This window comes from Nycticebus coucang, chromosome 20 (genome assembly GCF_027406575.1).
Source record: "Nycticebus coucang isolate mNycCou1 chromosome 20, mNycCou1.pri, whole genome shotgun sequence".
Classification (NCBI taxonomy): Eukaryota; Metazoa; Chordata; class Mammalia; order Primates; family Lorisidae; genus Nycticebus; species Nycticebus coucang.
Genome location: NC_069799.1, coordinates 31,971,612 through 31,987,715, shown reverse-complemented (window position 1 = coordinate 31,987,715; position 16,104 = coordinate 31,971,612). Strand labels below are relative to the sequence as shown.

The 16,104-nt window shown below is 39.4% G+C and overlaps 1 protein-coding gene across 1 annotated transcript in view; it reads right to left on the bottom strand.

Moving 5' to 3' along the window:
- LOC128572352 (zinc finger protein 724-like) overlaps positions 1 to 15,842 on the bottom strand; it is a 62,665-nt gene extending 46,823 nt beyond the window's left edge. The window contains exon 1 of the mRNA XM_053572208.1: positions 15,613 to 15,842. The gene's annotated coding sequence lies outside the window, so the exon portion shown is untranslated. The remainder of the gene's footprint in view (positions 1 to 15,612) is intronic.
- Between the last annotated feature and the right edge of the window lie 262 nt (positions 15,843 to 16,104).

Sequence of the window (16,104 nt, the reverse complement as noted above, 5' to 3'; positions counted from 1 at the left end):
TTTGGATATACATTTAGTTAGGAGAATGCTGGATTAAATAATAACTTTTAAGTTTAGTTTTCTGAGAAAATTTCATACATTTTATTTTATTTTATTTTTTGTTTTAGAGACAGACTTTCACTTTGCTGCCCTCGGTAGAGCGCCATGGTGTTACACAGCCCACAGCAACCTCCAACCCTTGAGCTTAGGTGATTCTCTTGCCTCCCGAGTAGCTAGGGACTACAGGCGCCTGTCACAATGCCTGGCTATATTTTTGAGGCAGTTTGGCCTGGGCCGGGTTTGAATCTGCCACCCTCGGTATATGGGGCTGGCGCCCTACCCACCGAGCCACAGGCGCCACCTGCTTTTCATTTCTTATGTTTATTTTCTCATTGAGACAAAGTCTCACTGTGTTGCCTTCAGACTCAGGTGCCATGGCATCAGCCTAGCACAGAGCAATGTTAACCATCTTTGTTGAAGTGATTTTTTGGTCTCTACCTCTCAGAGAGCTGAGACTACAGGTTTCTCCACAACGCTTGTCTAGTGTTTTTACTGTTTTTTAGTAGAATCAGAGTCTTTCTCTTGTTCAGGCTTATTTCAAACTCCCAAACTCAAGCACCTTGGCCTCTCAGAGTGCTGGGTTTACATGTGTTAGCCACCATGCCTGGCCCTATTCTTGTTTTAATTTTTTTTTTTTTTTGAGACAGAGTTTCATTTTCTCACCCTGGGTAGGGTTACATTGTGTCTTAGTTCATAGCAACCTGGAACTCATGGGTTCAAGCAATCCACTTGCCTCAGCCTCCCAAGTAGCTGGGACTATTGATTTCTGCCACAATGACTATTTTTTTTTTTTTTTTTTTTTGTAGAGACAGAGTCTCACTTTATGGCCCTCGGTAGAGTGCCATGGCATCAGAGACCTGGTTTTGCTCTTGCTCAGATTAGACTCCTACTGGTGAGCTCAAGCAATCCACCTGCCTTGCCTTCTCAGAGTGCTAGGATTATAGGTGCCTGACCTTTTCTTTTTAATTTTATATATATTTTTGACATAGAGTCTCACTTTGTCACCCTCAGTAGAGTGCTGTGCTGTCACAGCTCACAGCAAACTCAAACTCTTGGGCTCAGGCGATTCTTTTGCCTCAGCCTCCAAAGTAGCTGGGACTACAGGCACTCACCACAATGTCCTGCTGTTTTTGTTTTGTTTGTTGTAGTTGTCACTGTTGTTTGGCAGGCCCGGGCTGGGTTCAAACCCACCAGCCCCTGATCTATGTGGCCAAAGCCCTAAGCACTGAGCAATGGGCGTAAAACCTCTTTTTCATTTTTAGAAGGAGTTTAGTTTTAATGATATTCTCTCTAGTTTACAGTGAAAACAAAGAACTTTATGGCTTACACAAGACTGCAAAATCTGACTGGTCTTTGATTGCTTTTGAGGACCTAAAAATATCTGTGTAGTTTTGAGGATCTCTCAAAATTTTTTGTTTAATTTTCTTGAATCTAGGGCATGGTGGCTCACTTCTACAGTCCTAGCACTCTTGGAGGATGAGGTGGGATGATCATTTGAGTTCAGGAATATAAGACAAGCCTGAACAAGAGTGGAATCCTTTCACTACTAAAAAAAGTTAATAATGACTAAGCATTGTGGTGGTTGCCTATAGTCACAGCTACTTAGGGTGCTGAGGGAAGAGGATTATTTGAACCTAGGAATTAAGTTTGGTGTGAGTTAAGCTAATGGTGATGGCACTCTAGCCTCGGCAATAGAATGAAACTGTGCCTCAAAACAATTTTTTGTCTTCAACGTTCTATTCAAAATGTGATAGTGAGCAGTTGATATTAATACTTGTTTCAGGAATCTCAAGACACCTCAAATAGATGGCATATGTCTTCTGCTTTATAGTTTTTGATTCAATGAATGTTTCAAATAAGACACTGCAGTAAGTATACACAGTAAATTTTATCAGAACACTTTAGAATCTCCCCCAATATAAGAAAATCTCACGTTATTTAACTTCAACATTTTGTTTTTATATGAACTGTGATAAATAGTTTCATTTCTATATTCTCTAATTTCTCATCTTTAAGATAATTAAAGGTATCTACTCTGTACATTTATTACCTATCCTATGTTGTTGTGGAGTTACAGTATTCCTGAGCATATATTAAACTCTCTCTTGCTAGGAAAGCACTCTGATAAACTTTTTTGAGACAGTCTCTCTCTATTACCCTGGAATTGAGTTAAGTGGTATTGTAGAACACAGCAACCTCAAACTCTTGGGTACAAGTGATCCTCTCTTCTCAGCCTCCCCAGTAGGTGGGACAACAGGTACCTCCTGCAGTGCCTGGCTAGTTTTCCTATTTTTAGTAGAGAAGGGGTCTTGTTCTTTATCAGGCTGGTGTCAAATGCTTGAGCTCAGGTGATCCACCTGCCCTGGCCTCCTAAAGTGCTAACATTACAGGTGCGAGCCACTATGCCTATCATAATTAACTCTTATTTTATAATTATCTCTTGCTTAGGATAGCTTATCAGGACTGTATTATTCACACACACACACACACACAAACACAGAAGAACTTTTATAAGTTGACCACTCAAGGGATTGTAAAAATCTTGTCAGCATACATAGGTGATTAGCATAAGGACCTTGGCCTAGTGTACTGATACATACATGTGGTCCATGCACACTCTATGTACATTAGGTCAACGTGAAGAGGTGGTCAATGTAGGGAGGTGGTCAATATGGAGATTCTAGTGTCTGTATATATCCGTATACATACAAGCAAATAGATATGTAAACATATACACACACACACAAAAGTGCCAAGGTCTACAGGCCTGTCTCCATGGTCATGAGTGTGTATCTCCCTCCAGGTCTCTGGATGGGTAGGACTCCTCCCAGATCAAGGCTGGGAGAAGTTGGCGATGCCCTTATAATCACTTCAGAATTCTCAGTGGGACAAATTTATTTTTAGTATTTATTCTGAGTATGATGTAATATTTCAATGTGATTTTACTTTGCATTTTTTCAATAATTAAGTAATTTTGAGTACCCTTTCAAATGCTTTTTGGCCATTTATATATGTTCTTTGAAAAATGTCAGTTCAATCCTTTGTCAATTTTTTTTTTTTTTTTTTTTTTGAGACACAGTCTCCATTTGTCACCCTTAGTAGAGCTCCATGGCATCATAGCTCACAGCAACCTCAAACTTCTGGGCTCAAACAGTTGTCTTCCTGCAGTCTCCTGAGTAGCTGGGACTACAGACACCCACCACAGCATTCTGCTAGTCCAGCTATTTATAGAGAAGGGTTCTTGCTCTTGCTCAGGCTGGTCTCAAACCAGTGAGCTCAGGCATCCACCTGCCTTGGCCTCCCACAGTGCTGGGATTACAGGCATTAGTCACCATGCCTGACCTTCCTTTGTCAATTTTTAAATCAAGTATTCATTATTTGCTGTTGTGTTTTAGGAGTTGTTTACGTACATATATTACTTATATACAGTTGTATTATGAGTATTATCTCCTATTATACATCTGATTTACAAATATTTTCACTTATTTCTAAGGTGAGCTTTTGAGTCTAGTAAAGTTTTTCTTTGATATGTTGAAATGCTGGAATTTGATGAAATCTCACTTTTCTGTTTTTTGGGGTTTTTTTGAGAAAGACTCTCACTATGTGCTGTGGGGTTATAGCTCAGAGCAACTGAAAACTCTTGGGCTTAAGTGATTGTCTTGCCTCAGCCTCCCAACTATCTGGGACAACAGGCACCTGCCACAATGCCCAGCTATTTTTTTGTTGTAGTTGTCATTGTTGTTTGGCAGGCCCAGGCCGGATTCAAATGTGTCAGTCTGGTATGGGTGGTGTCCTAGCTGCTGAGCTACAGGCACTAAGCCTGTTCTGTTTTTTGTTGTTTATGCATTTATCATCATATCAAAAAAAATTGTTCCAAGATGAATGTCATGATCTAGTTGCCTATTTGTCCCTCTAGATATTAGTTCAAGTCTCTTTCGTTATGTAAATATGCAGTTTTCCACATTGTTTCTTTTCTTTTCCTTTTTATTTTATTTTATTTTTTTTTTAGGTAGAGTCTTATTTTGTCACCCCCAGTCCAGTGCCCTGGCTCACAGCAACATCATACCCTTGGGCAAGTCAATTGCCTCAGCCTCCCAAGTAGCTGGCAATACAGGCACCGGCCATGACCCCTGGCTATTTTTAGAGATGGGATCTTGCTCTACCTTGGACTGGTCTAGAACCTGTAAGCTGAGGCAATCTTCACCCCTCAACCTCCCGAAGTGCTGGGATTACAGGCTTGAGCCACCGTACCTGCCCTCACATTGTTCCTTGAAGAAACTTCTCCATTGTGTGTTCATGACCACCTTATCAAAGACCTTATAACCATATACATAAGAAATTGTTTGTGCTCACCCTATCATTTTCCATCATGTACTTACCTGTCATTGTGCCAGTACCACATTGGTTTTATTTTTGTAGCTTTGTAATATATTTTGAAATCCTGACATGTTGTTTGTTTTTATATTTGTTTAATAATTATATGACTGTCTATTTATTTTTGCTTTTCTTGAGACAGAGTCTCACTTGGTTGACCTCCTTACTGTGCTCTGGCTCATAGCAACCTCAGACTCTTGGGCTCAAGTGATTCTCTTGCCTCAGCCTCCCAGGTAGCTGGGACTACAGGTGCCCATCGCAATGCCTGGCTTTTTTTTTATACAGAAGGGAGACTCACTCTGGATCAGCCTGGTCTTGAACCTCTGAGCTCAGAGCAATCCACCCGCCTTGGCCTCCCAGAGTGCTAGGATATAGGTGGTGAACCACCATACCTGGCCTAAAGCTTTTGTTTCTTCTTGATATCTCCATTTTTGAGATTTTACTTAGTTGTTTGTATCCTTCCCATTTCTCACACATTTACCATCTTTAAGATAAAATTATTAGGTAATTTAGATATCTCTATTTTTTATGGTTGATTCCACATTATTTATTTTGTTTCTTTGGGTTATGTTACCTTCATATTTTGTAAATGTTGTAATTTTCACTGATTTTTAAGGATCATAAAATATACCTTTCAGAAAATCCATGATATGGCTTTATCTTACAGGATTCTGACACAAATTGTAGTGAAGACTTGAGGAACTTCATATACATTCTGAGCATGTTTGCCTGTGGAATTCTGTGGCTATTTTCTAGCTGAAGCATTTTCACCACGTTTTCCTCCTAAGAGCTTGTCATCGCTTGCTAGACCTTAATCTGTCTGTTGTATAGGAGTCTCTCTGGTACTGTAACAATATTTTACCTTTTGTTTCAGCACCTATAGTCTGTTTTATAAACTATAGTACCATTCCCTGCAGAGCTCTCACTCATGGGAGACATAACCTATCTTTAGAAAAGCCCCAAAAAGCCAGTAGAATTAATGCAGGTGTCACTATTTTTCTTTTGAGGAAAAAGTTTACTTTCATATACACCATGCTGTTTTGAGATGAGGGAATGTCTGTGGTTCTTAAGTAGAATAAACTTTTCTTATTATATTTTTCCTTATTTTATACATTTATATATATATATTTTTACAAATAAATTTATTTTTAATTGTGGTAAAAATGTAGAACATAAAATTCATCATTCTAACCATTTTCAGTGTACAATTTAGTGACATTAAACATGTTCATAATGTAGTCCAACCACACTCAGTGTTTTTTTGTTTGATTTTGTTTTACTTTTTCTTTTGAGACAGAGTCTCACTCTGTTGCCCAGGTTAGAGTACCAGGGTGTCAGCATCACTCACAGTGATCTCAAACTCCTAGGTTAAGAGATCTTCCTGCCTTAGCCTCCTGAGTAGCTGGGACAATAGGAACCATGGCTAATTTTTTCTATTTTATTTATTTCTGTATTTATTTTTTATTAAATCATAGCTGTGAACATTAATGCAATCATGGGGCACCATACACTGGTTTTATATACCATTTGACATATTTTCATTACACTGGTTAACATAGCCTTCCTGGCATTTTCTTAGTTATTGTGTTAAGACATTTATATTCTACATTTTCTAAATTTCACATGTACCCTTGTAAGATGCATAGTGGGTGTAATTCCACCAATTACCCTTCCTCCACCAATCCTCCCGTCTCCCTCACCTCCCTCTCCTCTTTCCCCATATTCTTAGGTTATAACTGGGTTATAGCTTTCATATGAAAGCCATAAATTAGTTTCATAGTAGGGCTGAGTACATTGGATACTTTTTCTTCCATTCTTGAGATACTTTACTAAGAAGAGTATGTTCCAACTCCATCCATGTGAACATGAAAGAGGTAAAGTCTCCATCTTTCTTTAAAGCTGCATAATATTCCATGGTGTACATATCCCACAATTTATTAATCCATTCGTGGATCAATGGGCACTTGGGCTTTTTCCATGACTTAGCAGTTATGAATTGGGCTGCAATAAACATTCTGGTACAAATATCTTTGTTATAACGTGATTTTTGGTCTTCTGGGTATATACCTAGTAGAGGAATTATAGGATCGAATGGCAGATCTATTTTTAGATCTCTAACTTTCCAAAAGGAATGTATTAATTTGCATTCCCACCAGCAGTGTAGAAGTGTTCCCTTTTCTCCACATCCACACCAACATTTCTGGTCTCGGGATTTTGTGATATAGGCTAATCTTACTGGAGTTAGATGATATCTCAAAGTAGTTTTGATTTGCATTTCTCTGATGATTAAAGATGATGAGCATTTTTTCATATGTCTGTAGGCCGTGTGCCTGTCTTCTTCAGAGAAGTTTCTCTTCAAGTCCCTTGCCCACCCTGAGATGGGATCACTTGTTCTTTTCTTGCTTATACATTTGAGTTCTCTGTGGATTTTGGTTCTTGAACCTTTGTCAGAGACATAACCTGAAAATGTCTTCTCCCATTCTGAGGGCTGTCTGCTTGCTTTACTTCCTGTGTTCTTGGCTGTGCAGAAGCTTTTTAGTTTGATCAGATCCCAGTAGTGTATTTTTGAAGCTGCTTCAGTTGCCCAGGGGGTCCTCCTCATAAAATACTCACCAAGACTGATTTCTTCAAAGGTTTTCCCTGAACTCTCTTCTAGTATTTTTATAGTTTCATGTCTTAATCTTAAATCTTTAATCCAGTGAGAGTCTATCTTGGTTAATGGTAAAAGGTGTGAGTCCAGTTTCAGTCTTCTACAGGTTGCCAGCCAGTTCACCCAGCACCATTTGTTAAATAGGGAATCATTTCTCCACTGAATGTTTTTAATTGGCTTGTCAAAGATCAAATAATGGTAAGTAGCTGGGTTTATCTCTTGGTTCTCTATTCTGTTCCGTACATCTACCCCTCTGTTTTTGTGCCAGTACCATGCTGTTTTGATCACTATTGATTTATAGTATAGTCTGAGGTCTGGTAGTGTGATTGCTCCTGCTTTGTTTTTATTTCTGAGTAATGTCTTGGCTGTTTGAGGTTTTTTTTCTGATTCCATATAAAACGAAGTGTTATTTTTTTCAAGATCTTTAAAGGATGACAGTGGAGCTTTAATAGGGATTGCATTAAAATTGTATATTGTTTTGGGGAATATGGACATTTTAACAATGTTGATTTTTCCCAGCGATGACCATGGTATGTTTTTCCATTGGTTACATTTTCAGCTATTTATTTTCTTAGAGTTTCATAGTTCTCTTTATAGAGATTTTTCACATCCTTTGTTAGATAAACTCCCAAATATTTCATCTTCTTGGGCACTACTGTGAATGAAATAGAGTCCTTAACTATTTTTTCAGCTTGACTGTTGTCGGTATATACAAAGGCTACCAATTTATAACCTAAGATGCTGCTGTATTCCTTCATCACTTCTAACAGTTTTGTAGTAGAAGCCCTGGTGTTTTCAAGATATACAATCATATCCTCTTCAAAGAGCAAAAGTTTGATCTCTTCTGACCTTATATGGATACCCTTGATCACCTTTTCTTCCCTAATTGTGATGGTTAAAACTTCCATTACAACGTTAAAGAGCAATGGAGACAATGGGCAACCTTGTCTGGTTTCTAATCTGAGTGGAAATTATTTCAATTTAACTCCATGCAATAGGATATTGGCTGTGGGTTTGCTGTAGATGGCCTCTATCAGTTTAAGAAATGTCCCTTCTGTACCAATTTTCTTAAGTGTTCTGATCATGAAGAAATGCTGGATATTATCAAAAGCTTTTTCTGCATCATTTGAGAGAAACATATGGTCGTTATTTTTTAATTTGTTTATGTACTGAATTATATTTCTAGATTAACATATATTGAACAAGCCACGAGACCCTGGGATAAAACCGACTTGGTCATGATGTATAATTTGTTTGATGTGTTGCTGGATTCTATTTGTTAGGATCTTGTTGAATATTTTTGTGTCCATATTCATTAGTGATATTGGTCTATAATATTCTTTTCTTGTTGGATCTTTCCCTGGTTTAGTGATCAAGGTGATGTTTACTTCATAGAATGTGTTGGGTAGTATTCCTTCTTTTTCTATACTTTGGAAAACGTTGAGTAATATAGGTACTAGTTTCTCTTTAAAGGTTTGGTAGAATTCTGACATGAAGCCATATGGTCCTGGGCTTTTCTTTTTAGGGAGATTTTGTATGGTTGATGCTATTTCAGAACTTAATATAGGCCTGTTCAACATTTCCACTTGAGTCTGGCTAAGTCTTGGAAGGTGAAATGCTTCCAAGTATTGGTCAATTTCCTTCAAATTTTCATATTTCTGAGAATAAAGTTTCTTGTAATATTCATTAAGCATTTTTGAATTTCTGAGAAGTCTATTGTTATTTCGTCTTTGTCATTTCTGATTGATGAAATTAGAGATTTTACTCTTTTTTTCCTGGTTAGGTTAGCCAAATGTTTATCTATTTTATTGACCTTTTCAAAAAAACAACTTTTTGATTTATTGATCTGTTGTATAATTCTTTTGTTTTCAATTTCATTTACTTCTGCTCTAAATTTGGTTATTTCTTTTCTTCTACAGGGTTTGGGGCTGGAATGTTCTTCCTTTTCCTGTTGCTTGAGATGTCCCGTTAAGTAATTAACTTCCTCTCTTTCCGTTCTCTTGAGGAAGGCTTGCAGTGCTATAAATTTCCCTCTTAGGACTGCCTTTGCGGTAGTCCAGAGGTTCTGATAATTTGTGTCTTCATTGTTGTTTTGTTCCAAAAATTTGGTAATTTCCTTCTTAATCTAATCTATGACCCAGCTATTATTCAGCATAAGGTTATTTATCTTCCGTGTTTTTGTATGAGTATGCAGATTCCTGTTGTTACTGAGTTCAACTTTTATTCCATGGTGGTCTGAGAAGATGCAAGGAATAATTTTTGTTCATTTAAAAACAAGGGATACCATCGCAGGCTGGGCAAGAGACTTGAAAAGAAACTTCTCTGAAGAAGACAGGCGTGCGGCCTTCAGACATATGAAAAAATGCTCATCATCTTTAATCATCAGAGAAATGCAAATCAAAACTACTTTGAGATATCATCTAACTCCAGTGAGACTAGCCTATATCACAAAATCTCAAGCCCAGAGATCTTGGCATGGATGTGGAGAAAAGGGAACACTTCTACACTGCTGGTGGGAATGCAAATTAATGCATTACTTTTGGAAAGATATATGGAGAACACTTAGAGATCTAAAAATAGATCTGCCATTCAATCCTGTAATCCCTCTGCTGGGCATATACCCAGAAGACCAAAAATCACATCATAACAAAGATATTTGTACCAGAATGTTTATTGCAGCCCTATTCATAATTACTAAGTCATGGAAAAAACCCAAGTGCCCATTGATCCACGAATGGATTAATAAATTGTGGTATATGTACACCATGGAATACTATGCAGCCTTGAAGAAGGATGGAGACTTTACTTCTTTCATGTTTACATTGATGGAGCTGGAACATATTCTTCTCAGTAAAATGTCTTGAGAATGGAAGAAAAAGTATCCAATGTACTCACCCCTACTATGAAACTAATTTAGGACCTTCACATGAAAGCTATAACCCAGTTACAACCTAAGAATAGGGGGAAGGGGGAAGGTAGGGAGGGAGGGGGAGGTGGGTAGAGGGAGGCGGATTGAAAGGATCACACCTGTGGTGCATCTTACAAGGGTGTATGTGAGGCTTGGTAAATGTGGAATGTAAATGTCTTAGCAAAGTAACTAAGAAAATGCCAGGAGGGCTATGTCAACTAATGTGATGAAAATGTGTCAAATGGTCTATGAACCAAGTGTATGATGTCCCATGATCATATTGATGTACACAGCTATGATTTAATACAAAAAATAATAAAATAAAATAAATTTACTGAGGTTAGATGTGTGACCTAAGATGTGACCAATTTTGGAGTATGTTTCAATAGCTGATGAGAAGTATGTGTATTCAGTTTAATTGGGATAAAATGGTCTGTAGATGTCTGCTAAATCCAAGTGTTGGATGGTTAGGTTTGAATCTAAAGTTTCTTTGCTCAGCTTCTTATTGGAGGATCTATCCAACACTGCCAAAGGAGTGTTGAAATCTCTGACTATTATGGAGCTGGAGGAAATCAAGTTGCTCATGTCTGTTAGAGTTTCTCTTATAAATTGAGGCACATTCTGGTTGGGTGCATAAATATTAATAATTGAAATCTCATTATATTGAGTATTACCCTTAACAAATAAAGTGACCATTCTTATCCTTCCTTACTTTTGTTGGTTTAAAACCTATTGTATCTGGAATAGAATTGCAACACCTGCTTTTTTCTGATTTCCATTTGCCTGAAATATGGATGACCATCCTTTCACCCTGAGTCTATATTTATTTAAGGTAAGATGAGATTCTTGTATGCAGCAAGTATCTGGCCTGAGTTTCTGTATGCAGTCAGCCAACCTGTGCCTCTTTAGAGGACAGCTTAAGCCATTCACATTAATGTACAATACTGATAAGTGTGATAACATTTGGGGTATTGAGTTTTTTGAAAGTCCAGTGGGCATTTTTAATCCTTTCACCACTGTGGAAGTTGGAGTTTGATCAAAAGTTTCTGAGTGAGTTTACTTTTGTGGTAGAGGGTTGGGCTGGTCATTATGGAAGATAGGTTTGAGAATATCCTGAATAGCTGGTTTGGTTATGGCAAATTTCTTCAACATGTGAATGTTGTTAAAGCATTTCATTTCTCCATCATAAATGAAACTCAGTTTAGCTGTATACATGATCCGGGGTTGAAAGTTATTTTGTTTTAGGAGATTAAAAGTCGATGACCACCCTCTTCTGGCTTGAAAGTTTTCAGTAGAGAGATTTGCAGTCATTCTAATATTCTTCCCCTTGTAGGTTATGGTTTTCCTATGTCTGGCTGCTTTCAGAATTTTTCCTTCATATTAACTTTAGTGAAGTTAATTATGATGTGCCTGGCGGGTGTCTTATTTGGGTTGAGTCGTGCTAGGGTTCTGAAACTGACTGCTATCTGAATTTCAGAATCTCTTGGCATGTCTGGAAAATTCTCATTCATAATTTCATGGAGAAGAGCCTCCGTGCCTTGCGAAGCCACTTCATCGCTTTCAGGAATTCTAATGAGGCAGATATTAGCCTTCTTTGAATTATCCCAGAGCTCTCTGACAGAATGATTTACTTTTGCTCTCCATTTCTCTTCCTCTTTGAGAGTTTGAGAGCATTCAAAAGCTTTGTCTTCAATGTCAGAAATCCTTTCTTATGCTTGCTTCACTCTGTTACTGACGGATTCTACTGTATTTTTCAGATCTTTTAGGGCTGCAAATTCTTGCTTCAATGTGTCAAAATCTTTGCTGGTTTTGTCTTTAAACTTGTTGAATTCTTGGGACAACTTTGGAATTGCTGCTGAAATTTCTAATTCCAACTTTTCCTCCATTTTATTAATCTTGTTTGCAATCCAATTTCTGGATTCAATTTCTGACATCTTGGCCATCCATATATGAATGGGATCTTCAGTTACATCTACCATATCTTTCCTTGGGGGGGTTGATCTCCTCTGGTTATTCATATTACCAGAGTTTTTCCGCTGATTCCATCCCATGATTATTTTACACCATTTGATTAAATGAGTGGATAAAGAAAAGTTGGGTTCAGGGCCCCAGGAGTAGTGATTAACCAGCCCTTTGCTGCTGGAGCTTTGCTGAGGACCTGTACAGTGCTACAGCCTGAGAAACTGGGGTTCAGCTTGGTGTGGTGGGGCTAAGTGGCTCTGTCTTGTTTTTAGCTGGTTTCTGTCTGACTCTGTTGAAACAGTTACTCTGGGTTGAAGTCTCAGCTGTGGAGAAATACCAGCAATTAAGTCACCCCACACCCCATAGGCAACAATTGGAAAAGGAAAATCAAACCTTCCTACAACCACACACCCAGGGCACCACTTGGATAGTCCTTGGGTGATTGGCTCAGTTCAAAAGGTCCAAATCAATTGTCTCAGTCAGCACCCATCTCAGGTGGGAGAGTTTAAAAGATCTCTGGCAACTAGATCACAGGGGTGTGCTGACAACTCAAATATGACTTGCTCCAGTGCTCCAGGAGGTCAGGAGGACCCACCCAGCAAATACATTAGTCTGGGAAGGTTGATGCCTCCTTCCCCACCTTGTACCTCTGTCACACCCAGTCACTGATAAACCCGCAGGGCTGTGACCCAGTTGCCTCCAATGAGCAGATACTCCAGGGGTTTGCACCTGCCTGAATCACAAGGAAATCTATGTCTCCTCAACCAGGCTGCTGTTCTCTGCCACTGTCCATCAGGGGGAGGTGAGGTTCTGACAAGCTTGGGCGCTTGATGGAGGCTGGGCTGTTCACTCAGTTGCAGCCCCTCCCCTGATTGATGTTACTGACAGAACAGAACAAGTTTGCAGAATTTGTTTCTGTCCCAGCTAAATTTCCCTGAAGAAGAGAAGCTGTTTTGAGTTCACAGAACCTCAGGCCCTGTCTTTGCTGCTCCATGTTTGTATTCGCAGCATGGTTAGCTATCAGTTCTAGCCTCCTACCCTCCTTTGTCTAGGCTGATGATCCTCTGAGGGCCAGGTGCATCTTAGGCTCAGTAAAGCATTATTCTGGGTCTGCCCTACCCTGGGATTCTGCCGGCACTGCGCGTGCGTTTTCTAGTCCCCGAGCTCCACCCAGGCCGGTACTGCCTCAAGCAAACCCTTTACTCATGGGGCCTGCGTTTCCATTCCAGATCTGTTCTGCCAGTGGTTGCCACCTGAGAAGGTGCCTGGCCTCTTCTGGTTGCCCAGAGAGACAGGGGGTGTGACTCCAGAATATCCAGGGGTGAGCCCTATTATTGCCAAAAACAGCTGCTGCTCTGTGCCTCGGGGCACCACCACTCTGGTGTGGTTCCCTCTAAGCCAACCGTCCTCTCCTCACTCCTGTGTGGCAGAATCAGCACTGGCCAGCAGTAGTCCATCCCCTGTTCACACCTCTTGAGAAAATACCCAAGAATCTAGACTCCTGGGGGACAGGCATCCAGACCTCAGAGTGAGAGTGAAGGGGAGTGCTGGGAACTCAGAATTGCAGGTAGAGAATATATACAATTTTACACAGTTTTATGCTTGTCAGGAGAGCGCCATGGCACCCTAGTAGGGGAAGTAGGTCCAGTGTTTAGAGGGTCTCACCCGTGGAGTATAATGGGAGGACTTTTGAACTCTGCTTATTTGTTTATGGGGTACTCTGAGCCGTTCTCATGGGGGAGGGGACTCCCATCTTCTTGGTGATGGATTTTGTACTTTTTGTTTGTATCCTTGGGGTCGCAGCTTGCCTCAGCAGTGTTGATATGCGTTCTTCAACCTTCTCCCTTTGCCCAGCTCTAATCTGCCTGGTTACTTGCTAAATTTCTGTCCTTTAACTTTCCTTCTGGATGGGAGCCTCTGTGGAAAGCTGGCTTCAGTCAGCCATCTTATCTCTGCCCCCCATTTTTTTCTACTTTTAACAGAAAATGATACATGACTACAGTTTATACATTCCCATCCTCACAACACTGTCAGCCAGAAAGGGCAGTGTTCCATGTTGAGCAGCTATATGCAAACCTACCCCCACACACCGAAAGAGCTAAGACGCTGAAGAAAGAGGCCAACAAATCTAATTTCTTGGACAGATACATTTACTAGGAATATATGAAAGAAGTAATATCTTGGGCAGCTGCGAGATGGTAGCTCCCCACACCTGCCCTCCAGAAAGCATGTGCTCTTTTTGTAGCAAACTGTTAGGGTAAAACATGCAGCAGGTCGTGCTCAGACATTTTGATAAAACTTGTGACCACTGTGAGGTTAGATAAGTATCTTTATGGGGGGGGTGTTTATATGTGCTATAGGCATTGTTTAAAGACTTCACTGCAGAAAACCTTGGTATGTAGGGGTCAAACTTCTTGTCATCATGGTGATTTCACTTCAAGATGGTGTCACTCTTGCCATGCCACAGGCTGTTTTCCTGTAGGCCATGTTCCCATTCTCCAGGCCTACTGGCTTAGTGATGAACTGACTTAACCCACTGTACATAGCCAGTAATGAGACTGCTGGGTGGTCTGCAACTCAGAATTTCTAAACTCTGCCTTTTTCTTTTTTTTGGGTACAATGTTCTGTTTGTATATACAATTTGAAATATTTTCATCAAACTGGTTAACATAGCAATTGTGGCATTTTCTTAGTTATTGTGTTAAGATATTTATATTCTACATTTAGTAAATTTCACCTGTACACTTGTAAGATGCACTGTAGGTGTGGTCCCACCAATTACCCTCCCTCCACCCATCCTCCCCCCTTGCCTCCTCTCCCTTTCCCCTTTCTCCATATTCTTGGGCTATAATTGGCTTATAGCTTTCATATGAAAGTTTCATAGTAGGGCTGAGTACATTGGATACTTTTTCTTGAGATACTTTGCTAAGAAGAATATGTTCCAGCTCCAGAAACTCTGCCTATAAAAAATGTCTTCCCCTGTGATCCTTTTCTTTTCTTTTCTTTTTTCTTTCTTTCTTTCTTTTTTTTTGAGAAAGAGTCTCACTATGTCACCCTCAGAGGAGTGCTATGGCATCACAGCTCACAGCAAACTCAAATTCTTGGGCTTAAGCGATTCTCTCTCGCTCTCTCTTTTTATTTTTATTAAATCATAGCTGTGTACATTAATGCAATCATGGGGCACCATACGCTGGTTTTATATACCATTTGACATATTTTCATCACACTGGTTAACATAGCCTTCCTGGCATTTTTTTAGTTATTGCGTTAAGACATTTATGTTCTACATTTACTAAGTTTCACATGTACCCTTGTAAGATGCACTATAGGTGTAATCCCACCAATGACCCTCCCTCCCCTTCCCCATATTCTTAGGTTATAACTGGGTTATAGCTTTCATATGAAAGCCATAAATTAGTTTCATAGTAGTGCTGAGTACATTGGATACTTTTTCTTCCATTCTTGAGATACTTTACTACAGGGGTCCTCAAACTTTTTAAACAGGGGGCCAGTTAAGTGTCCCTCAGATCTTTGGAGAGCCGGACTATAGTTTAAAAAACAAACTATGAACAAATTCCTATGCACACTGCACATATCTTATTGTGAAGTAAAAAAACAAAACGAGAACAAATACAATATTTAAAATGAAGAACAAGTAAAGTTAAATCAACAAACTTACCAGTATTTCAATGGGAACTATGGGCCTGCTTTTCGCTAATGAGATGGTCAATGTCTGGTTCCATATTTGTCACTGCTGGTCGTAGCAAGTGATGCAAGTGTGTATCAGTTAGTCTAGATCTGGTTGGAGATTTCAGATGTTTCATTCTGGAAAAAGTCTGTTCACAGATGTAAGTGCTGCCAAAGATGGTTGCCATTTTGAGTGCATGGTTCCTGAGATTAGAATATGTCTCAGAGGGAAGAGATGCATAGAAATTAGGAAGGCTGCTTGACTTGAATGCGTCTTTCAGAGAGTCACAATTCTGCAGTTCAGCCAGTTCCATTTGGTAAATTGTATCCACATATTCAATGTCAATAGAAAATGGGTTACAGAAAAGCTGTATGCCCTGTTCAAAGAGATGAAGCTCTTTAAATCTAAATTGGAACTCCTTTTGCAACTTTTCCAGTGAATCCATACATGTTTTGTTTGGGAATGCAACCAGTGGTTTTTCCG